Source organism: Canis lupus, chromosome 15 (genome assembly GCF_003254725.2).
Source record: "Canis lupus dingo isolate Sandy chromosome 15, ASM325472v2, whole genome shotgun sequence".
NCBI classification, from domain to species: domain Eukaryota; kingdom Metazoa; phylum Chordata; class Mammalia; order Carnivora; family Canidae; genus Canis; species Canis lupus.
The window spans coordinates 55,283,744-55,308,225 of record NC_064257.1 but is presented as its reverse complement, the minus strand read 5'-3'; the positions used below and the strand labels follow the sequence as shown (position 1 = coordinate 55,308,225).

Genomic DNA, 24,482 nt, shown 5'->3' with positions numbered 1-24,482 from the left:
GAGTTAATGTACTTCCAAGCTATTTTGAACTCATATTCCATCTTTATATTCTAACTGATTGTTTCAAAGAGCAAAGTCTTCATGTGGATTTGGATTGTGAACTTACAGTATTTAGGCCTCTGATTTGCATTTTCTTCTTCTGTTTTCTATTAAATCTGTTTATAATAGCAAATGCCATTTGTTCCACATTCATGCTAACAAAAATCTGCATGGTAAAATGCCAGATTTACTAATTGATGGTTTAGTTCCTCTCTGCAGTTAAAAAAAAAAAAAAATATATATATATATATATATATATATATATATATATATATATATTATATTCACTGAAGGGAAGGATGGTATTTGATTTGGTGGCCTAAACAGATGAACCTGAGGCAGCCCAATCCTAGCTCTTTACAGGGAATGTGAAGGGACTTCAGAAATTTCCAGCAAATAAAAGAAGGATTTGCTGTACAAGAGAGTCCATGAAAACCCAGAGGCCTGAGTGGGAAAGAGGTGATGCATGGGAACTTAATGATCCGAAGGGAATAGCCAGAACCATGGGCTCTAACAATAGGTGCCACCAAGTCCCTCTCAAGCCAGAAAGGGTTCAAACCTTCAGAAGTGCAGGTTGAGATCACATATACCACTCTGCAGCAGAGACGAGATAAGCTGCTGTTAAAAATTGTGGGTTTCTGGTTCCTGTAAGAGTGGCTTCTCAGTAAACACATCAGAGTTTATGAAGTGTGGTCTTCTCATTAGTAGAGAAATGGTGATGGTGTTGAGAACATCACAACTGGTCTGTGTCCCTAAGAAACAAAATATTTAGATTCTATTTTTCAAATGAGGCTCTAAACTCTTAGTTATTTGGGGACACTCAATTTCTGGGAGCAAGTGACAGTACTGAGTGAGAGATGGTCCTGCTCTCTCACGTAAATGCCAAGTCAACTGAATTTAGAAAGGTCAGTGCAATGTACAGACACATAACAACCTATAAAGTCATTGTGGTAGCTCTTGCCTATCCCTCTCACACGCAACTTCTCAAACATGCCTACCAAAAATAAGGGTGTGCAGATGAAAATCTGTATTGCTCATTAGAGAGCACTGATTTATATAGATGAAAGTTTACATTGCTTATCATAGGGTGATGATTTATGTTATATATTGTTAAAAGTGTCAATTCCAGGGTCCTTTATCCTAGTCTAGAGAAATATTTTGGAAATGAACACTTAAATATAGAACAGTGAAACACAAATTAAATGACCATGGCTGGTGACAGTTTGCTAATTTGCTTTTCTCTTTGTCTTAGTATTTTTGCTACTTCTCATTAATGCTCAGAGGGTAAAAAAGGAAAAGCACTGTTTGCTCTTAAGGGATTTAAGCAGTAAGATTTAAGAGTTGCTAATCAGAGTGATCACACAATTTTTTACATAAAATCAACTCACTTTGAGAACAAAAGGGAGTGTTATTAAAAATCACACCCTATAAGAGGCTTTGTATGAGTTTCTCTTTGGTAAAATGGGGTGTATTTTTGCCCTTTGATCTTCTGGTTACTTTTATGGAAATAATCAGAACACAAATATGAGTTTCTTATAGAGAGGTGACTCATTGTTTTAAAATTTTACCCAGGGCACTGCATTCTCGGACTTTGTCCAACGTAACGTCTAGATTGAATATGCCAATTGAAATTTTTGTGAGGAAGAATTTGAAATTACTTACAAGCAATTTATAACTAATTATGATTTTAATTACCCAGAGTTCACAAGTCCTCTTTCACTAAATAGAATTATGCTGACAAAGAGGGATGAGGAGAGGGAGGAAAGAAGGAAGAAAAATGGAAAGCAGTAAAGAGTAAGTCATGTAATAAAAGAATCCAAGTACTTTTAAATGATTGGACAAAAAGCATAAAAAATTTGGCTAAATACAAAACCATGTTTTCTCCTGGTGAGGAGAAATCACTGTGATAACTCAGCAGGAATATTCCTTGTCTCTTGGTGGAGGGTAAAATGGTGTCTTTTGCCTTCCAGATGGTGAGAGCCTCCAATTGTTAGACTCTGAACCACGAGTGGGCAGTGGCGTACTGGGTAGAAAACAGTCCTCAACAGAGAATGTTCTCTCCCCCACTCCCTCCCACCCAAGTAAGTCACACACAGTTAAAATAAGGAAGGAAAGATAGAAGACACAGGGAGAATCAGAAAGAAGAAAATGCCTTATAATGCAATGACATTTCATTTAAGATTTGAAGGGAGGGAGAAGATTATTTCAACACATCCTGAAAAGAATTGAAACCGACATTCTCACAGTTTTATAGAATGAATTATAGGGACTGTAAAAATACATTTAAGTTGAGAATTACAAGGGTCTTTTTCCATTTTTTTTGAGCAAAGCCCAATCATACAAAGTGGATTTCTGAAAATCTATGAAACTGTTGAAAAAATACAGTGAAATGGGCTGCAATCGTAGGTTTGCAACCACGTAGCTTCTATATTTTGAACTATTTTCTCTGGTGATTTTGTTACTAATAAAAGTCTGAATATGAGTCCTACAGAGTCGAAACATTTTTAAAAAAATTTTTTGCTTTTCCCCTTGATGAATAGTTCAAAGGCCTAATTATTCTACTCTAAATTAGCAGGTCATCAATAGCAACTGAGTCTCTATTGATTTAAGTGATTTAAATTCACCACATAAAATAAGATGGGATTCTATATTTTAACAAAAATGGTTGATTTCCTTTTTTTTCAAGGTACAAGTCATTTTTGTGACTGAGATGTTCTACTGTATCATCCTTAAGACTCAGAAATTTCTGTTTCTAAATGTATTTTTAGTATCAAGGCATCTGTTTTTTAGTACAGCATATGTTTGAGAGATTTATAAAGATGGCATTTTGTTAGGGTTTAGAAAGGAATCTGGTGAAAAGACTTGCACTGGTAGGGAGAAATTGCAGTTCCCATCTTTAGCATTTAAACTGTTTATATGTTTGCACTTTTTAGGCAACCATTACTTAAAAATTAAGATGCTGCTGGGCACTCTTAAAAAAAAAGTGTTAATAGATTTTTCAGTCTGTTTCAAATTCAGGAAGAAATCAGAATAGAAAGGAATTTACCTGTATGTATTCCTAGTTTTAAGCTGTATCTGTATTCTTCAAAAGATGTCAGTCAATTGATTTATTTTAAATGGAATCATATTTTTTATTGACTCATATAAACATTTCAGAGATACTTTATATTTATTATTTGTTAGTGATTTGTCCTAAGCTTCTAAAATAGCAACTTTTCTTGAAAAAAAGAATAAGGAAGATTTTATTTCAAGTCTACTGGATAAAACAGGAGTGTTTGACATCCAGTAATTTGCTGAAGTTGTCTCTCTAAAGAATTTGGAATATGTAAACACTTGATATGACAAATTAATTGGAATATGCAAAAGAAATTTAATAGTGCAGTCACATATATATTTAGACAGAATTCCCTCAAACTTACAGCTTCTACAACTTTCAAATGTCAATCTAACATTTTTTTGAAAAATGAAATGAAAATTTTATGAATTTAAAATTCCAGAATCGTAGCTCTTATATGTAGTATTCAGAGCAAAACTGTCAAATATTGAATGAAGTCATTGTAGTATTAAAGCTGAACCAGTTCCATGGAACTGGAGGGTATTATGCTGAGTGAAATAAGTCAATCAGAGAAGGACAAACATTTTATGGTCTCATTCATTTGGGAAATATAAAAAATAGTGAAAGGAAATAAAGGGGAAAGGAGAAAAAATGAGTGGGAAATATCAGAAAGGGAGACAGAACATGAGAGACTCCTAACTCTGGGAAATGAACTAGGGGTGGTAGAAGGGGAGGTGGGCGGGGGTGGGGGTGAATGGGTGACGGGCACTGAGGTGGGCGCTTGACGGGATGAGCACTGGGTGTTATTCTATATGTTGGCAAACTGAACACCAATACAGAATAAATTTATAAAAAAAAATAAAAAAATAAAGCTGAACCAATTATAATTCAGAAGCCTTCTTGCTCCCTTTACATAGGTGGTCTCAAAGATGGAATGTGTGTGTGTGTGTGTGTGTGTGTGGTGTGTGTGTGTTGGAGGTAGGGTTCCCTGCAAAATTAACTCAAAAGTAAGTAATACTGTATTTATTCATATGGTAAGTCAACAATTAGGTATTTTCCACTACGCTAATATTATTTCTACAAAGAAAAATCATATCAACGATGAGCTATAAATATTGTATTTATACAATTCAAGGAGTTTTAATTATGTTTCTTTGTGCAGAGGGGGTACATGTTTTTGGGAGCAATGTATGTATGCAATACACACACACTAAAAGAAAGAGCAAGTTAATGGAAATAATCACTATATCTATTAAAGTAGGAGTTGTTCTTTATAAATGTTGACTTCTTTGACAGCTTTATAAGGTACTGCTATTACCCTCATTGTACAAATAAGAAAACTGAGGAGCAAAGAGATCAATTAAATTATCCAAGATAACACAGCTAATTGAGCCAGAGTTCAAAACTAGACCCTGCGGCCACAGACCTTATGCTCCTCATCACAATACCACACTGCCTCTTCTTAACATTATTCAAGACCAAAAGGGGTGATACTAGCATGCAGGTCCATGGTCTTGCCTCAAAATGGTAGTGGCGTATTCATTATCAAAATGGCTCTGATTGCTTTAGTATTTGGGTGAACAATTTATATTACCTTCCTTTCATGCCAACCTCCTGCCCACATTCTAACTGGTATTAAATTGAATTAATAATTTGTGTTTGTGATTCTTTTTTATTGAATCTAATTAAAAAATTCTGAGGTTTCTCACATCTATCCATTTTGAGGAGGACCTGCTGTCTGATATTTTAACTAGATAGATTACAAACATACTTTTTATTATAGTTATAAAAATGAAGGAAAGCTTTGTAGCTCGTACTGACTGAAAAATCTTGAAGAAAAATGTCTTTATTTCTGTGCAACCGTTAATCAAAAAGAAAGGTAAAGCTAGACCTCTTTTGATTATTTAAGTCACTGACTTTCTTATGATAACATGATAGTGGACTTTTTCATTGCTTAATTGAATTTTGTGGATCTCAAAGGTCAACATGATGAAATCACTCAAAAACTTCTTTGAGCAATACAAAATATTGTTTGGTATAGTTATTCGGGAGAGTTATGTAAGAGGAAAGTTTGGTATAGTTATTTGTTAGCCTACATTGTTTTAAGGTAAGTCAAATTTGTGCAGTAATTGTCAATTTACTTCAGTTTTATGTTGATTAATTGGAAGAAAAATAGGAATAATGGAAGCAATTGTAGGCCAATAAATAAAGCTGTGGGTAAGATTTGGTTTTTTTCTCCTTCCTTGCCATGAATATTTTACATAAAATTATTTGGAAGGAACTTTTTTCTTATTGATTATTTTTATTTCTCAAAAATCTAGGGTGCTTTTTTTTTGATAGAAAGGTTAGAGAACATACGTGCATTGCAACCACTGATGGCACTACATTTTATTTTCCACCCCTACTCTCTATTCTGACCTTCTGTATCTAACTTAACATGTGTGTTGATGTCACTTTTTTTCCCTTTTTTTCCTGACAGGTATATTTTCCTGCCTTTGGACATATAGTCAGGGTACAAACAATGATAAGTATAAAACTTACCCCACTCACTGATTTTTTTAATGCTCTATCTTAATGCTTTAATTTAAGCTCTCTCATTGGGGCTTAAAGATTAGGGAAGACATAAGCCTTGAGGTGATGCAAAACATAATTTGTATATTTTCTTTATCTCTTAGAGCCTCTTGATTTCTTAGGCCATGACGGAGTCACAGTTATAAAATCTGATTACTTCCTAAATATTTTAACCATCAAGTCACAGTTATGAAATCTAATTATTTCCTAAAGCATTTTAATCTTTTCAGTGGAAAGAGTAGGAACAGATGAGTCACAAAGTGTCTATTTGGAAAAATAAAATCTTAATTCCCATGTTGTGACTCACCTTCCACTACTAACCTTGGAGATTCAAGATGTGATCCTATGAAAGTTTTTTTTATTGTCACTTAATGCACTTCCATTAAATCTGAGTCCCAGGCAACATGTATCACTAATGCCTTAGTGGTAGTGTGTGGTGTTTGTGTTTGTGAGGTCTGTAGTGACATCTCTCAAACCACATATACCACATTGTGTTCTGTTTAATTGGTTTCTTTTCTAGGTGCTGAGACCACCGTTTTGAGAAAGCTTGATTCAATGAATCCTCTCCAATGGAATCAGCTGCCTCAGGACCTTCTTCATGGAACTGACATTTACCTAAGTAATTGTCTTCTCTTTTCTCATTTCCCCATAATTTAATTATCAGTATTTAAAAGTGACAAGAAAGAACTTGCAAGGGCTGTGATAGCAAATAACTGGAGGACTGAGGCTGGATAAGTAACCCAGGACTCTATGAGGGTTTAGTAACCTCATGATCTGTCCAATGTGTATATTTCTATTTTATTATTATTTGGTTGCAAAGAGCATTCCAGTAAATTAAACATTTTTATGAAAGTAGCAGGATATAAATTAAAGTAGCAGAAACTGCTATCAAACTAGAAATATAGGTATAAATGAGTATGAGGTTTGAAACTATATAAAGAAAGATAATTTGTAAACTTGTTTCTACTTCAGTGTAGATAATTCTGATTATATGACTAGCAGTTGCCTGGCATTAAAATCCAACAAATCCCACATCTAGAGTATTTACTCACAGTAAATCTTCTAGGGTTTCACTGATCTATATAAAAAGAAAGGAATTGAAGTAAACTATGAAATGGAGCAAAGAGAATTTGTGCAAATTCAATCCAAATACCAATGAATATGCCTGGACCAATGCTAAGATTTCAGATGAAGAACATATATTGAATGTGTTTTAGGATCATTAGGCAGAAAAAAAACATTGGATCACTGTTGCTACAGTACAGTGACTTACCAGCCTTCTTCATGCTTAATTAGAAGTTTCTAGAGCACAGAAGTTATCAAATCTCCCACAGAGGCTGAAAAGGAGAGCAAAGAACACAGAGTCAAACTTCTCAATGTTTGACTAAGTCATTAATTTTAACTGCATTGCAATCTGAGGTCTGTTGTAAAGAGAGTGAAGAAGTCAGAGAGAAGCAGTAAAATAGTATGAACTAGTTAGAAAGTAGGATTTCTGTGATACACAGTGAGCTGACTGCAATGAATAGAGTTTAATAAATCTTGGCTGCTCCTGGGGAAAAAAGAACACAGAAACATTTTTTGGCAGTGTTATATATGATGAACGATATTGAATAATAAAATAAGTAACTTCCTAGGAATTTAATATGATGCACACTTCAGTTATGTTGGATTGTAAAAAAGAAATAATTTCTAATGATGGAATTAGGGCTCAAAGACCTTATTAATCACCAAGGAAATATAATTATTTATATAGGATAGTATCTTCATTCAAAAAAAAAAAACTCTCATTTGCTTTACAGAAAGTCTGTAAAAGTAGAGGAAAAAAAAGCATGCCATCAATCCATTTCATATTTATTTACTTTTTGTCCTTCAGTTCTCTGGTCACTACATAATGGCTTTATCTCCTTTTTACCCATGTGTTCAAAGGTCCTACTGATATCTGGAAAATAACTATTTACAAACATGGTTTTTAAAATGGCAATCCTACTAAACTGCATAGTCTAACACATGGTTTAAAACAAAGAAGAAATAATCTCACTATTAATTACATAAAAATGGGTAAAATAATAGCTTAGAATTCCATTCTGATTCAGAGGGAAAACAAAACAAAACAAAACAAAAAAACATTGTCCAATAGAGAGGTCTCATCTGAAGAACTGACTGAGGAAGGAATTGCTGCCAACTTTACTTTTATAGTTATTGACAAGATTCAGTTTCTGGAGGATAGTGAAGCTGAGGGCTTGCATTCCTGATGGCTGTTAGCGGGAGACCACCCTCAGTTCCTCTCCAAGACGGCAACTTATAAGTAACCAATAAGAGAGAGACAGCCTGCTGGGAAGGCAGAAGTCACTATCTTATGTAACTTAATCACAGGCATGATATCCTGCCATCTTTGCCATATTCAATTGGTAGTAGGTCCCACTGACACTCAGTGGAGGATGTCACATGAGGACATAAATACCAGGAGGTAAGAGGTATCATTGAAGACCATACTGGAAGTTATATTCACCAGGTGCCTTTCCTGCATCCACCACTTCTTTGCTTCCTGATTTCTTTACATACTGGATCCTTATGAGAAAATATGAAAAAACAAACCAAAAATTGGCCACATAATTTCTATCAAGAAACAAATAATTCTATTTTGTTTTTTTAAAAGATGTGTAATACCTCATTCTACAGAAAATATGAGGCAACTGAAGGTACATTCAGTGAAAAACACTACAGAAAATATAAAGCAGAATGGATTATCAGGATGACATAGAAGAAAAATGAAATGCATTTTTATTCAATACATGAGGTTTCATACAGGTGTTATTGCTGCCCTGAGAATTTGGCTTTGGTTATTTAGGAAGTTTTAAAGCAGTAAGAAAAAAATGACTGTTTACATAGTTCTCCATGTCCTTGAATAAAATGTGTATCATTTTTCAAGGGAAACAAAGTCTCTCCTAGTATTTATTCTAAAATAATGTGTTTTTGTTTGGTTTGGTATTTAATAGAATTATGTGAAATAAACCTAGACATCTAAATTTTTTCAGCAAATGGAAATACCAATCCTGATAGGCTATTTTTGGTATTTTTTCCCTGGTGAAACTCAGAGCCTACTTTAAACACACACCTTACTGGGGAGTAATTCCAGAGCGGCCAATATAATAGGGTCCAGTTAAGCAAGTTTCTCATGGCTTGATTTGAGCCCTGAAGATAATAGTGGCTATGTAGATTCTAACTCTTGTTTAAAAACCTCCAATTCATATTGTTTTTGTTAGTTGGGTTTTATGACATTTCAGTGGTGGCCAACTGGATGTTTTACTCTTTAACTTAGGCATTGTGTGCAGGTCTCCAGCATGACAGTTAAGGGTGAAATCATGTGTTTTAAGAATCACATGAAGGTGGCAAAGTTGATCTTCTTTGAGAAAATAGGAGAAATAAAAGTATACCTTAATTTGTTTTCCCTAATAGGAGATTCCTGGACAAGGCAATGGATACACTAAATCAATCCATAGTGATAACATTTTAGGTATGATGATAACACATGGCCAGGACTGTTATTTTGTGAAGAGATGAGTAATCAGGTGCCTTTCAAGCTTTTTCATGAAGGCTTGTCTCCTCATACTTTTTTTTTTTTTTTTGCTTGAGGACAATTGACAGAATGAACTAATTTCTAATCTATTATATCTGTGGCTGTGGGGGACACAGAGGGAGCAGAAAAAGAAATAAAGCAATATTTGCTTCCTAGACACAAAAATATTGATAGTAACAGTATAGGAGAAAGATTATATAGCAGTTAATAGCGAGTTTGCATTTCAAAAGTGAAATAAATTTCAATATAATCAGGAAGTATTTTTGTCTTTGATTTAGATTCTTTTGGTTAATATTTACTCAAGGCAGAGCCATCAAAACTATGTGGTCTTCTAAAAGAGTTGTAGATAGAGTAACATTATCTTTCTATTATTTTTTTTTCATTATCTTTTTTATTATTAAGGGGAAAATAAAACTAGTAACTAAATTCTTTTTGGGGGGCGGGATTTTATTTATTTATTCATGAGAGACAGAAAGAGAGGCAGAGACACAACACAGGCAGAGGGAGAAGCGGGCTCCATGCAGGGAGCTCAATGTGGGACTCGATCCCAGAACCTAGAGATCACGCCCTGAGCCAAAGGCAGATGCTCAACCACTGAGCCACCCAGGTGTCCCAGTAACTGAATTTTTAAGGAGGCTGAAATGCATATATAGTATTTTTATATTATTTTAAATTTAAGTAAAAAATGGTTGGACTATGTTAGTTTATTGATTGGTGGAATTCATATATTTCTTTTTGTTTGGAACATATTATCAGCATCATGAATTTTACCAACAAATGTTCGCTGAGTGTCTCCTATGGGAAGATAACTACAATAGGTCCCTGAATCTATTATTCGTTCAACAAACAGAATTCTAGTTAGACAATCAGGCTATTAGTCTACTTTATGTATCTATGTTAATTTAATATACAAATGTAATCTATGTTAGTAAGTAATAAATGTCAAATGAGTTATGATATAAGTGCTGTGGTATGATGATGATGAGAATGGAGTGGGGGTAAAGTCACTGTGGACGGAAGTGGCCAGAGTCTTATCAGTTCTATGAAAAGCTCTCTAGACACAATTGTGCATCATACATAGGCCGTTAAAATCACATGGATAATAGGAAAGGTAGTTAGGAAGAGAACAGAATCCATATGTCCTATTTCTCTACCCGTTCTCTATAACCAAAAGTTCTAGAATATCATTGAGTGAGAGCTTTAGTTATCTGAATGGCATAATATGACGTGGTTTCAAAATGGTCTTCTCATCGCTAGGAGCCACTTTTAATACTGAAATGTCTTTTTGTAAGGAGAAACATATTACTGCTGTACACACAACACATATTCTCTTTTTCTGTGAGTCAAGGCTGGGCAAGGTGAAGCTGATAGTGTATCAGGGTGGAAGAAGAGGACCATCATTTATAGCTTAGTTATGTTTTTGCTACAGTGCTTAGATTTTGGAATAAATATATATGATTAAAGAAGCCTGCTGAGCAGCATGCTTTTAATGACAGAATGTGAATTGATTTTGTGCCTGCTGTTCAGTCAAATGATAAAGGGGGTCAATATTTCTCAATTTTGAGAAGTTTTTGTATGGCCTGGGAACCTAAATACAAGTCAGAGGGAAACATAAATACACTTACAGGGATAGTCAAGTGGGAATATTTCTAGTTGGTCATAATGAATATCACAAGGGCGGGGTTGATTTTTCAAAAGTAAGGAATAGGAAGACTTTCAGGAAAGCATCCAAATTAGGCTCTTTGCTACCAAATCATTTTAAAACATACCACCTGCTTACTGTGTTCATCGTGTTGGCAAAAAGGTTTCTATCCTCATATTCTTAACTTGATAACATGAATTTAATATTTGCAATGTACTTTACCATTTTATCTTACTTGATTGCCCCAAGAATCCTCTGAGGATTTTCTTTGATCATCTTTATCAATTTAAAAAATGAAATAAAGAAGCCATAAAAGCAAAAGTTCAATGAGTTATTTGCAAATGCATTTCTTCTTCTAGGGAAGTTACAGGTTTCACTTTGTCTCCTTTATTTCTGGGAGGCAATCTGCTTACTTTGGTTATTTCCGGGTGGTTGTGCTGGTTAGAAATTATTGTTTGCTGAGTTTTCCCCCAAGGTACACTTTTCTTTCCCACCCAACTTTTGGCTCATTAGGCGCATCAGGTTGATTCTCCTTGACTGAAAGCTGTTAATGAGCAAGACTTCGTTAGCTCATTTAGTGTCCAGTGAAATGTTTGCTTGGGACATAAGTAGCCACTGTCAGCCCACTGTCAGAACAAGAGAGAATGAAATGTTCCAGCTGTTTACCCACTGCCATTCTGGACCCAACAGGAAGAATAAAAATAAATGTTCTCATTTTAAATTGCCTCAGGAAAAGCCCAGAGTATTATTAACCTGGTATATTTTCACACAGTCACTATTATTAAAACCTCAGGTCCCTGCAAAACAGGATTCAGGAGCTCGTGTTAGTTTCTCATAGAAATAGTTCCAAAGTATAAAACTTCAAGATGGGCTCAGTATTCTTTAAGAAATCGAACCCTGCTATTGATGTCATACAGAGATGAAAACTACTGACCTATGAGAAAATAGCCAAATAACTTAAAATGTAAAACCTGGTGAATCAAAATTAAGAGAAAGATATATTTTATTCAATTTCATAGGCAGTGTGAGTCTCCTTACCTTGTAGATAAAGAGAGAAATGATGCATATTTGCAATTATTATAAAAAGGTATGTGTGATGGGATGCCTGGGGGGCTCTGTGGTTGAGCGTCTGCCTTCGGCTCAGGTCGTGATCCTGGGGACCTGGGATCGAGTCCCGCATCGGGTTCCCTGCAGGGCACCTGCTTCTCCCTCTGCCTGTGTCTCTGACTCTCTGTGTGTGTCTCTCATAAATAAATAAACAAAATCTTACAAAAAAAAAAGATCTATATGATGGCAATGGGAGGAAAACAAGGAAACAGAAGACGGAGGCATGTCATGGTGAACTATTTTGAATGCTCACTAAATAATTCAACAGATTCACGAAATTGTGGGTAACATGTGTGACTTTAAGGAGAATATTTCATGTGAAGAAAAATATCCAATAAACAGCAAATCGTACCATCTTTCTAACAAATCTCACCCTTCCTGATCCCAATTGTTTTATTAGTGCAGATGAAACTATATACTTGATTTAGGAATGCTGAATATTTTTTCTATTGTGTCTTTTCTGTGTGGGGGGAGGATTTCCCCCTCCATCCCAATATATGTTCTGTTTTTGGGTGGGTTAAACTCTTCCACATAGCCAATGAATTTTTGAGATTGTCATGGATATAATTTTCAGTCATTCAAGAAAATACTTATTTGCTTAATCATGGTCAGAACCCATTTTGCTTTTACATCAGATCCCATGTTGTTTGACTGCCCTTACTGGATCCATGGAGCTTCTTTTTCCTAGCAGGCTTTCTTTGGATATACTTAGGAAGGAGAATTTAATATTTTTAAATGCAAATGGCAGGTTCTGATGCTTAGCTCATGTTATGACCGGATAGTAATGGGGGAAAACAGCCACTCTAGCTCTTGTTCCCATAGCAGAAGGTAAACGGGAAAGGAAGATGCATACACAGTTCCACCTTATTTCTGCCTAAGATGGTAGTAAATATTCACGTTATTTGTTGCTGAATATGGACATCATGTTCAAGTCATCGGTGAGATTTAATTAAATGCTACTGTAAACTAATGAAAAGGATTAATCCAGATTTAGAGCTGAATGGTTAGAAAGTACATACTCTATCAAAGAAAGAATGTTTTCCCTAAAACTTCAAAATTGCATTGAAAATCAGTGGTAAAATTATGGTACATTCCAGGAAGAGAGAGAAGCTGGTGAATGATTTCTGATAATTATACCAAAGGTGATAGACTTTGGCGCTCAATTTAAAAATAACCAAGTTAGTTGCTCAGCAGAAGTTGTGTGCTCTTTAACCCTTAATTTTGACAATGCATCCGTGAGTGACTTCCAAGGTTCTAGCCCTCAGAGCTTCCACACCTGAAATTCCCCTTTTCATGCTTGCCTCGATGCTCTGGAAGGGTAGTGATTGCCAGTGGGAAAGATCTGGCAGGTAGAATAATGGAATGTGGTTTCAAGACTTGTTATAAGCTGCCAAATCTGTGCCCTGAGTGAAGGCCAAGTTTTCCATAGATGAAAGGAAATTCAGTATTGGCTCTTGGCCTACTTCCCCTCAGGCAAAAATTGCCAATTGAGCTGTTTTGGTTTAAAACGGATGTCAGACTAATTTTATCTTTCTTCTTCTCCTTCTCCTTCTTCTTCCTTTTTTTTTTTTTTTTTTTTTTTTTTTAGTTGTGCTACTTCTTTGTCCAGCTCAGCAATCTCATGTTCCTATTTCTGCATAAGACTGCAGTTTAGGCTGAGGAAATGATGGTCTTACCAAAAGGAGAAAACATTCACTTGAAAATATGGGAAAAGTCATTCTAATCTAGCTGTTCTCCAATATCTTTTGTTTACTCCCAAAGAAATAAAAATTTTAGGAGTGCCTGGATGGCTCAGTTGGTTAAGTGTCTGCCTTTGGCTCAGGTCATGATCCCAGGGTCCTGGGATCAAGCCCTACGTGGGTCTCCTTGCTCAGTGGGGAGCATGCTTCTCCTTCTTTTCCCCACTCGTGTTCTCTCTCACTATCTCTCTCTCTCTCTCTCTCTCTCTCAAATAAGAAAATCTTCAAAAAAACTTAGCAGAAAATTTGGCTTTCAAGAATAAAGACTACACTTTCCAACCTGTCTCACTACTTAGGCAAGTCTCGATGACTGGGTTCTGGCCACTGGAGTTATAGTGGAAGTGAGCTGAGGTAGCTTCTAGGAGCATCCCCTCAGAAACACCTGGAGGACACTTTTTCCTTCTTGTCTTCTCTTTTTTCAATTCTGTAATTTGGAAAGTGAGGTTTTTTGGGTAAGCTGCCCCAAAATATGCCACTTTGGCACATGTGGATTATTTTAAGCTGCAGACATTTGGGGTCAGGAATTGCTTTTTATCTCCCCCTTAACTGCCTAAAATAATTTTGATTGGGGGTCTATGCCAGGAAGAGATAGATCTATTATCAAAGATAATTTTTTTTAAAGATTTTGTTTATTTATCTATTTCCATATTTTCTTTTATTTAAGTTTAATTTGCCAACATATAAATTATTTAAGGAGAGGGAGGAGCAGAGGGGGAGGGAAAAGGAGGGGGAAAGAATCTCAAGCAGATGCCACACTAAACACAGGGCCGGAGGTGGGGTTTCATCTCACCACTCTAAGATCATGACCTGAGCTGAAACCAAGAGTCAGATGCTTAAACACTGAACCACACAGGTGCCCCCAAAGATAACTTTTTATATCAAAAAGACTTATCTGCATGGCATGGCAAACACTTATGTAGCAGGCATTTGTTCTTATCTTCCTGTGAATTGTCTTCCTCCTCTTTGAAGCCACAGACCCCTACCCCAGTTTTCTTCAGCTCGGAATAACGTATAAGCCTCAATTGCCTAAGTGCCTGGGAGTCTCATGTCTTTGTGGGACTCTCATACATATGTAAGTAAATTTCTCTTTTTTCCTGTAAATATGTATTATGTCAATTTAATTATTAGATCAGCCAAAGCACTAGAAGGGAAGAAGGGAAAAGTTTTCTATCCAACAGGAGATGGATATAATGACTGAAGCTGTATCTTGGACTATAACTATGAAGGCCACACTTAGAAAGGAGCAAAGAGAAAGTTTTAAGGAGTCTGAATGTCTGAGGTCTTCATGGAACTTTGTTGGCTTTCACGACTATGAAGGGCTTTGTAGATGGCCTTGACCATCCTGAAATTGTGAAAATCCAGACTTACACATAAAGGGAAATTAAATTTCTGACTTGTTAAAGTGATTGTATTTTGAACTTTCTGTTATTCACAACTGAAACTAATCTTAATAATTTAAAATGTTTTGTTTTGTTGAAAAAATGTTTTGTTGAAAAAGTTTTGTTTTAAAGTAACCAATACTCTAAAATTTTAAGACAGTTTTGTTTTTTACTTGTGTGCTCCAACTGGGCAGGTGTGATTAAACTAGGGATGTCATAGATACACATAGTCTTTTTAAAATTAGTTTGGAATCCTACTCTAAAGACACTATGGAACTTTAAGGAATGTTCTTGAAATGCATGTATTTTCAAAGGCAGATTTTTAAAATATGACATAAATCTAGCTTCTGTGTAGTAGTTTAATGCAATCCTACAATGTCTGACAATGGTCTCAATAAAATCATTAGCAATAAGAAATTAAATAATACTATTTAATTTAACTAAACATTTTTACTGAAGATAGAGATTTTTATTTGGAACCCAAAAAACTCTGATATGGATAGCAACATTTATACTAGTAGTAGCCAAATAAAAGTTGTAAACAGCTTGCATGAAATACAAACTGGGAAAAAATATTTTAGTATGTTGATCTCACTAATTTAATTTTAATCGATAAGCATCAGTTTCAGTGAACACGGGTATATGAACAGAATATTTGTGTCCTCCTAAAATTCATATGTTGAAGTTCTAATCCCCAGTATGATGGTATTTTGAGATAGATCCTTTGAGGGATATTTAGAGTTAAGAGTAGGTCCATGTGATGAGATTGGTGGCCTTATAAGAACAGGAAGAGAGATCTCTATGTTTTCACACACACACACACACACACACACACACACAGAGGAAAGGCCATGTGAGGATATAGCAAGAAAGTGAACATCAGCAAACCAGAGGAGACATCTCACCAGAAGCCGACCTTGGGGCACGCTGGCGTCCTGATGTCTGACTTCCATCCTCTAAAACTGTGAGAAAATAAATGTCTATTGCTTAAGGCATCCAGTTTATGGGGTTTTGTTATGGCAGCCTGAGCTGACTGAGACTGTGGGTTATTATCAGATATCCCACATAAGCCATTATACATTAATGTAAGTGATGAGTCATTTCAGTGGGACACTTATCTTTGGTCTGCCATTACTTGTTGGCACATTGTGGTCTACACCACTTGCTATTTCTCTTTCCACAGTCAGGGGTTTTATGGGCAATAATTGGGTTATATGCAGTACCATTATTGTCAAATACTCTTGTTTTAGATGACCTCAGGCATTGACTTTTCTATGATATCTGAATTACTGTGTACTGTAATGCATTTCTCTAAAAATTCTTCTAAGTTCTTTCCCATAGGCTTAGGCATGTCTACCTTAGCCACCCAAGGTGACTGTAATTTTTCAGCCAGTCTCTCCAACCTCTCCAATATATGTCTACTGTGGTCTCCTTCCTCCCTCCAACTTGTCCCTTAACTTTGGAGTACCCTCTAAAAATTAAATATAAAAATGTAGTTCCCATCTCCTTCAAAATATCCTTTATTTAAAAACTCTGTAAAAATGCAATGAGAATGCTTTATATTTTTAATAAGCTTTTATGGCTGCGATCTAAAAACGCCAATTAAATGTCAACCAAGAAAGAAGGGGAAGATATCATAAGGGATCATGTTCCTAATATTGCTTAATTATGATGTTTTATTCATTGGATCATTTTACCTGGAATATATTTATACCTCAATATGTAGTTAATATTTAAAAATAAGCTGATTATGCCAACCTTAGTTTTCAGAATTATAGACCATTGTTACAATTTGGTGACATTGACATTTTGCAGACTTGTTTTCCAAATGGTAACAAACCACCAGAGGGTCATGCTATGTGAGTGGATGATGACAAAGAGAATTCAGTCAGTGTCTCACGAGTATTCTTATTTTTGGCCACAATATCAAGATGTTGTTAATGAGATGTACTATTCAAACTTGCACATGCTTCACTGACTATATTGCTTTAGGCATGAATTCAATTTTTAAAAGATAGCATAATACAAGAGTCATGTTACCCTGCTGTGATTTTTGACAACTCTTAAGTCAGCTAAACAAACCAACCAAAAATGATTGTGTTGCATTTTACATGAATTTCAGAGTATATTTAGAGCAGGCAAGTTAAAATGTCAGTTTCCTTGTCTACTTTCCTTTTGATAAAATGGTTTTTGACAAACTATCACATGCGCTCCTAAGTAGGACTTTTACAATTTTTGGCAGCTCTTGGACCTACCTGGCTCTCTTAATGTGAGGATGGCCTGATATGTGTGTTTATGAGTCTGGAAAAAAATGAAACTAGATTAACATTTTCTGAATATCATACAAAGGGAACTTTAAATTCTTTGCAGATTCAATTTAACCATCTTTTACATTAAAATATTTTCATATTAGATTAATTGTGTTTAAATGAATAGTAGTATTTCTATATTTAGTATTATTTTTAAAAATTCTGGTTATTTGATTTCACATGGATGTACTTTCTAATAATTTTCAAATATATGGCTTTCGTATTATGGAAGACATTTTGCACTGCTGTGATTAGCTAATCTTGTAGTTTGTTATGAAAGATAAATAGAAAGAAACAGGAAAATTGAGACTTTTCTTTTGAAGATGATTTTCTGCTCTTGAAAACAAAACCAGTTTATATTTGCTTTTATATCTATACAGTTTATATAAGGTACAAATAATTAGTCTGTTTTTACTCTTAGTCATGACATATCATGAACTGAATGATAAATTTGCACTGATCAACATGACACAGCCAGGTCACTAAGCTTGTTTTCCTCAGTAGAAGCAATGTTGAACCAAAAATAATTAGATAGAACTCTCTACAACATACACCACACGCACCCATATCCTCCACTCATATCCTCCTCTGGTTCTAAGGAGGTTGTAATCAAAGGAGAGATAAGCTGGCAAACTACGAAGTACTACCTTAGAGGAAGAGGGACCAAGAAGGGATAAGTTGTCTTGCCTCTGGATAGAAGCTCCTTGTTATCAAAAGATCTGAGCCCTAAAGTCAGATTGGGGTGGGTCTTGACGTGTTACATACTCCCTGTTAGGATGATGCCTGGAGATTCCCAGCACTGTTCCTCTGTTCACTATAGAACAAGACAGATGATTTGGGTCAGAGTGTGATTGTCCAGGGAGAGCCTAAACACTGTCTTTTTTTAGTGGCATCTGTCTTAATGCAAAAAATGCTTAGACATGGAAATTTTGTACTCTGGCTTATTGAATGTTTTTTCACTGTTTTTTTTTTTTTTTTTTCCTTTTTGTCTATATGTCCAGTGAATGAGCCACTTCATTTTTCAAGTGTTAAGTACTGCATGATTCTATTGAACCACACAAATGACTGAAGTTCGATCTGGACTCAATGCACATCAAAAATCCATATAAAAATCTATCTAATTAATTACATCAAAGCCCCTTCGTGGTTATTTCTATGTTAGCAAAGTAGGAAACATTTGTATAAAATATCCTAGATGACTTTTCTTTTTCAGATAAAGGAATTTGGGGGAGAAAAAGAGGGTGGGTTGAGACAGCCTAGATTATTCTTCCTATCTCTCCACCATTTTCATGTTAATTGTGACATCCCCATTTGGTTTGAATCTTTGCAAATATGACTATAGTTTTCACAGCTCATTATACACCTTTATGGTAGTACATAGTTGAAAATATGTTTCTTGTCTAAAAATACTCCTAACAACCCCTTATTGTAGGCCAAATCCATTCTTATAAATATAGAATCTTCTCATTTTCCAAGCCAATATTATGAATTAGACTGCTCTGATATCTTACTTTACTATAAAGTAACAAGCTAGATTCAAAGAAAGGTTCAAGGGAGCATTTTCTAGTGTTTATTTTTATGCTTTGGAAAAATAAAACAAATTACCAATAAATATTTAACATTGTATTTACTTTACATTTCTCAGACACAAATTTATGTATAAGTAACTTAAACATTGGTTTTGTTATGGTTGATTGCTGGTTACTTAAATGGTCAATTTGAGTTGGTGAATACTGTTCTCAATATACTATAACATCATCCCTGGCACAAGTTTCTAAAAATATTTTGTCATAGTTAATTTGACAATAATGTTAATTGAAAATTTGACAGATAACTAGGAAAATAAACGTGGTTAACTAGATTAAAAAGAAAAATGCACATGAAATGTTGCAAAGTAGGGTTATTTTTTCAGATTGAAAGAACCATTTTTTAAAAATATAGGAGTAAATATGTTTCTAAACATAGGTATATTAAACTTCACATCCTAAAATATGTTACTGAATTATATTTTTACCAAAAAACCACTGATATGTCATAGTATTTATTTAACTTAGGGATCAACAAAATCTTTTTTCTTTTTTAATTTATTTATTCATGAGAGACACACACACACAGAGAAGTAGAGACATACGTGGAGGGAGAAGCAGGCTCCATGCAGGAAGCCCAATGTGGGGCTCGATCCCGGGACCCCAGGATCACAACCTGGGGCAAAGGCATGTGGCAAACCACTGAGCCACCCAGTTGTCCCAACAAAATCATTTCTGTAAGGACTAGGTAGCAAATATTTTTGACTTCATGGACTATGCAGTCTCTGTCACAACTATTCAACAATCCATTTTTAGCTCATGAGCCCTACAAAAACAGATAGTAGGTGAACTTGACCCATGAGCCATAGGTTTGTTGACTCAATTTAAACTATATGATAACTCTTATCATTTTTTTCTGACAGTAATAAGCTGCAGAAATGTGTAATTCTTCTTTTAATTTTTTTCAAGGCCACATGATTGATTTTATATCACATTCAAAAACAGGCCTACATCATACACTACAAAAGCCATGTAATATGAGAGTTTCACAAAGTATCTTACCAGATTTCTCAGTAGAAAAGGACTATTCATATTTCCAATGGTGTTTTTTTTTTGTATTACTATTTTGAAATTAGGTGAGGGCCTGATTTGGCAGCACTGTGATGTATGGAAGTTTTATTTTTGAAGAGCGTAAGGAGACACACAAATCAAGGAATAGACACTAAAAGATCATCATTACACAGCAATTTAAGAAGAAAAGGAAGTTAATTTACCCTGGTAAAGAAATCCACATAGGGCAGCCCAGGTGGCTCAGCAGTTTAGTGCCGCCTTCAGCCCAGGGCGTGATCTTGGAGACCTGGGATCAAGTCCCATGTCGTCGGGCTCCCTGCATGGAGCCTGCTTGTCCCTCTGCCTGTGTCTCTGCCTCTCTCTCTCTCTCTCTCTCTCATGTTTCTCATGAATAAATAAATAAAATCTTAAAAAAAAAGAAATCAGCATAAATTGCAATTAAATTAGTTGAAAATTAATTTTCTACATTTTACAAATTTTTAAATAAGAAGTGAGACCAAGAGGTTCTTTCTTTCTCTCTTTTTAAGATTTTATTTATTTACTCATGAGAAACACAGAAAGAAAGACAGAGACATAGGCAGAGGGAAAAGCAGGCTCCCTGTGGGGAACCTGATGTGGGACTAGATCCTGGACCTTGGGATCATAGCCTGAGGCAAAGGCAGACAAACACTCAACCACAGAGCCCCACCCACATGCTCAGAGACCAAGAATTTCTAATGATGAAATTCGTATCACAATATATGATTAAAATAAAAGAGAAAGTAAACCCATCCATTGGAAACAAAAATTAAGACTTCCAAATGTTACTGCACAAAATAGCTCACCAGTATTATTGGGAAATTTAATATCCCAAATAGAAGTTTCTGCGGGTAAAATACTAGTTTTTGCTTTGCTTACAGTAGTTTTTCCTTATTCATGGAGGATATGTTCCAAGACCTCTGGTGGATTTCTGAAACCATAATTAATACTAAACTTTATACTATACACTATGTTTTTTCCTATGCATACCTGTGATAAAACTTAATTTGTAAATGAGGCACGGTAAGAGATTAACAACAATAACCATAAAAAAATTAAAAAACATTAATAATAAAAGAGAACAATGGTAACAATATATATAATAAAAGTTATGTGCATGTTGTCTCTCACTTTCTTTTTAAAATATCTTATACTATACTCACCCTTCTTGTAATGATTCAACATGATAAAATGATGACATGAGGGGAAAGATGTAGGCCCTGCGCTGTGGTGTTAGGCTAGTGTTGACCTTCTGATGATAAGTCAGAAGGAGGAGCATGTGCTTCCAGACCCCAGTGAGGGCAGGTAACTGAGATTGCAGGAAGGGAAACAGTATGAGGGGGGCTGCTGTATTTCTCCTTTTTTAAGCCACATAACTCAGCGTGGGAGGAGAGACCTCCACGCAAGATCAATATAATTCAGATGGAATGTAATCCTGAAAAGGTTACAAACTTGGAGCTTCCAGCAGTTTCTATAGATTTTAGATTTTCACCTGGTGAGAAATCTATTCAGGCACTATTCCTGCTTGAAACTGTAAATTGTAAACAATTTATGCTACACATTATTTTAGATTATTTTAGTATAACTCTAAAAATTAGAATGTCATCATTCTTAGTGCTAAATGACTCAAACAGATAAAATACTTGTATAGGTGGCTAAAACTGGGAAGCAATGTATTCTTTCAATTAGTGAACAAATTGTTGATCCAGATTATCCTCTATCGTTAAAACCCCTTAGACTTAGACACACACTCACAGGCACGAAAGCTTATGTTCATAGAACAAATGAATGAAACCATATCAGGTTTGAATTGGACTGAATTGTTTCTTTCACATTTATGTGTAATGGCTTTAATTCCCAGTGTTGTGGTATTTGGAAATGCAGCCTTTGGGAGGTAATTAGATTTTAGACAATGTCATGAGGGCAAACCCTTCATGGTAAGATTAGTGTCTTTATAAAGAGAGATGCCAGAAAGATTGCTGCCTCTCTCTCTCTGCCATGCGAGGACACAGAGAAGGTGATCATCTGCAAGCCAGGAAGAAGCCTCTCACCGGAGGACTATGCTGGTCCTCTGGTCTTGGACTTCCCAACCTCTAGAACTGTGAAGAACATAAATTTCTGTAGTTAAGCCACCTCATCTATGATGTCTTGTTATGGCAGCCTGAGCAGACTACTACATCATGTCTTTCAGATTTGACAGGTAAGAAACAGCTTTAATTACAAATTTCAACATGATCCAGGGAAAGGAATTGCAGGACTCTGAGAGTTCTTATTTATTCCCATTCATGTCTATCTGTGATTTAGGTTGATACAATTGACAAACTCAGAATGAGTCCCTCTATCCAGCACCATTTACTCATCTAGTTACAGGGTATAAGGACACCTGGGTGGCTCAGCGGTTTAGCGCCTGCCTTTGGCCCAGGGCGTGATCCTGGAGTCCCGGGATCGAGTCCCCACATCAGGCTCCTTACATGGAGCCTGCTTCCCCCTCTGCCTATGTCTTTGCTTTTTCTCTCTTACTGTGTCTCTCATGAATAAATAAATAAAAGTCTTAAAAAAAAAGATACAGGGTAAAATGAGACAACTAAACAGTTATACATTGAAACCTCTTTCATTGTGTCATGGTTTTATCAGCTGTCAGAACTTTAAATATACTTTCTTTCCATTAAAAAAAAAAAAAAAAACCCTGAATTTATTTCTAACTATGACAAGGTTGAGAAACAAAGTACGTAAATAGGTATGAATTTCCTTTTATTCCAAGAGAATGTACAAGCCCACAATGCTTTTCAGACCTTTTGAACGCCTTACATTTTAAAAAATGATGTTAGCCCTCCTGCCTTCTTTCATTTATACTTCTAGGCTCAGGTCATCATTAATTTTGACAAATACCTACTGCTCAGGGTCAAAATACAAGTATGGTGACCTGGAAAATAAGTTTTTCTCATTCCACTTAGACAACGATAAAGGACACACCTACATACCAGTTAAGGAATTAAACTGTTTTGTCAACAACGGAAAGTTAATTTTTTTCCTAATTGATAATGAAGCGCAGAAGGTTTTATCCTTCCAACAACAAACAACTTTAAAAATGAAAAGATAGGATCTGCCACACTAGAAGGTAAAGGGAGTTTGTTTATCTGGACATGGAAATATTGATTTCAAGATGGAATTGAGGAAGTTGAAAGAGTGAAGGCCAGGTGAAAAGACAGAAATATTAAGGTGCATGATGGCTTGTGCTGTAAGCAGTCGAAGTAGCCCAGAACAAAGTCTCCTCAACTGGGTTCTCCTCTGTCCAGCAAAAACACCAACCATTTGTCGGAACCTTGAGAAAAGGGCTTAAGATCACCACATTTCACTTTGCAGCTGAAGTTACCACTCTGCATCTCCATCCTACTGCCTCTTTCTTCCCATCCATCCTGCCTGCTCCAGGGTCAGTAGGAGGTAACTAATCCCTTCCCATAAGCCCTTTCTTTTGCAAAATCACTCAAATATGACAAAGGATAAATAACCATGTAGATAATGGCACAATCTTGCCTGCAGAGACTGTCATGGTGAAAAATAATGCATGGTTTGTCTAGCATCCTGCTAAGAAATTGCAAGAAGCCTGGTGGTCTGAAAGGCATATGATAATTTAGGAGAAAGAAATGAATCTGTCTTGTGAGAGAACTCTAAACTGTGAAGTCTAACCCTTCTTAATGCGTTGATCTGTTTTATAAAATGTCAACACACAACCAAATTGAAACGAGACCCTCCCAAGAAGGAAAGAAATGTGAGTCTGAGTAAAACAAACAAATAAAAAACTAATTATTGTTTGTTTTTTACAAAAAGGTGGTATGGAGGTACCTAGGTGGTACAGTTGGTTAAGTGTCAGTCTCTTGGTTTAGGTTCAGGTCTTGATCTAAGGGTTGTAGATCCAGCCCAGTTGGGCTCTGCACCCAGCTCCCAGTGTGCTTGAGACTGTCTCCTTCTCTCTGTCCCTCCCACTCATGTTCTACCTCTCTCTCTTTTTAAAATAAATAAATAAATCTTAAAAAAAAAAAAGTTAAGAAAAGAAAAAGTTGGCTTGGAAGGAAAGAAGTGATCAAAATCTGTCTTGGTTTTCTCAGAGTGAAAATATTGGGAAGTTATTTTAATGGATTATTTTAGATATTCCAAGCCCAAGTTAACTGACAAGATAGTGATTTAAAAATTATTGCTAATGTTTGATATCAGGAGAAAATGATATTTTACTGTTAAATGAAACATGATGCAAAAGCATATCCAGTTATTTTTATATTCAGGTTTTCTAGACCTAAAATATATTACTCTTATATTCAGTAATCCTATCAATACAAATTATTAAATATGGATTATCCAGGCGATCCTCAAGTCATGGACAAGATGTGTGGGAGCTGGAGTACATTTTCCATTGAAATAACATTATTCCTGGTGTTCCATTTCCAGGACTTC

General features: G+C 35.5%; 1 long non-coding RNA gene across 1 annotated transcript; it reads right to left on the bottom strand.

Annotated features, from left to right (window-relative positions):
* Nucleotides 1-274: 274 nt before the first annotated feature.
* On the bottom strand, nucleotides 275-16,150 carry LOC112654862 (uncharacterized). Its single transcript, XR_003133427.3, has 3 exons — nucleotides 16,015-16,150; nucleotides 6,939-7,002; nucleotides 275-791 (listed from the first exon to the last, which is right to left on the bottom strand). It is a non-coding gene; the product is annotated as an uncharacterized LOC112654862 (long non-coding RNA).
* Nucleotides 16,151-24,482: the final 8,332 nt, after the last annotated feature.